Below are 1340 nucleotides of genomic sequence, written 5' to 3' on the forward strand. Positions count from 1 at the left end.
TAGTAGAAGTATTATGGCGCTCACAATTGCATAAGGTCATGTGAGCGCCAGAAGATTAGAGTACAAGAAGTAACAAAAATACACCAAAAAAATTTTTTTTTTTAATTAAGAGTTTTACGGCACTTGCAACACAATAAGGTCATATAAGTGCCGAAGATCAGAGGTGTTACAAGAGGGTAACAAACACAAAAAAGGAGGAGGAAAGATAAGGACAATAGATGTTTGATAGGAAAGAAGAAGCAAACCACACCAGGGCACCCGCCAACCACCCATACAGACAGACAGACAGACAGACAGACAGACAGATACTAAAAAAGGAGGAGAGACAAGGACGATGGATGTTTCATAGGAAAGAAGAAGCAGACCACACCAGAGCACCCGCCAACCACCCACTTAGTAAGGATTTACAGCGCTCGCAACTGCATACCGTCATATGAGCGCCAAGGGGAAGTCCAAACGGGGAAATCAGGCTTACTCTGCTCACCTCTCTAGCCTCAACAGCACACAAAGTCTGCTTTGACTATCAAGGCACCCCGGAAATAGCAGTTCACAAGACAGACAAACATACAACAGAAGTAGAGGAAAAAAATGACAATAGTAAGGATAAGGAAAGAAAAAGCAGCAGTTCCCCCTATGTTGCTTCGCCAAAGTATGCGCATGACATTGATAAATCAGTCCATTTACAATTCTACTGTGCATAAGAACATGTTAATATCCCCCCTTTGGGAATAGCCTAAAGACAACTTCAGTCAGTAGCACTGCTCAGATGTTGGAGTGGGAGACAGGGATAGACAGAGACACACGTTAGAGTGGGAGACAAGGACAGACAGACGTTGTAGGGTATATATACATACACACACATACAGTAAGATCTCATACACAGCAAACCACATCGTTGACAAATAGTACTGTGAGACAGAGTGATAACATCAACAGTTCGACAAATAGTACAGTGAGCCAGCATGATAACATCCACAGTTTGACAAATAGTACAGTGAGACAGCATGATAACATCCACAGTTTGACAAATAGCACAGCAAGTTAGAGTGATAACATCCACAGTTTGACAAATAGCACAGCAAGTTATTGTGATAACATCCACAGTTTGACAAATAGTACAGTGAGACAGCATGATAACATCCACAGTTTGACAAATAGCACAGCAAGTTAGAGTGATAACATCCACAGTTTGACAAATAGCACAGCAAGTTATTGTGATAACATCCACAGTTTGACAAATAGTACAGTGAGACAGCATGATAATATCCACAGTTTGACAAATAGCTCAGTGAGACAGCGAGATAACACCCACAGTTTGACAAATAATACAGTGAGACAGC

General features: G+C 41.4%; 1 protein-coding gene across 1 annotated transcript in view; it reads right to left on the minus strand.

Moving 5' to 3' along the window:
- LOC101845820 (insulin-degrading enzyme) overlaps nt 1-1340 on the minus strand; it is a gene marked incomplete in the record, with an annotated part of 40213 nt that overhangs the window by 18608 nt on the left and 20265 nt on the right.

The sequence above is a fragment of the Aplysia californica genome, unplaced genomic scaffold (genome assembly GCF_000002075.1).
Source record: "Aplysia californica isolate F4 #8 unplaced genomic scaffold, AplCal3.0 scaffold01284, whole genome shotgun sequence".
Lineage (NCBI taxonomy): Eukaryota > Metazoa > Mollusca > Gastropoda > Aplysiida > Aplysiidae > Aplysia > Aplysia californica.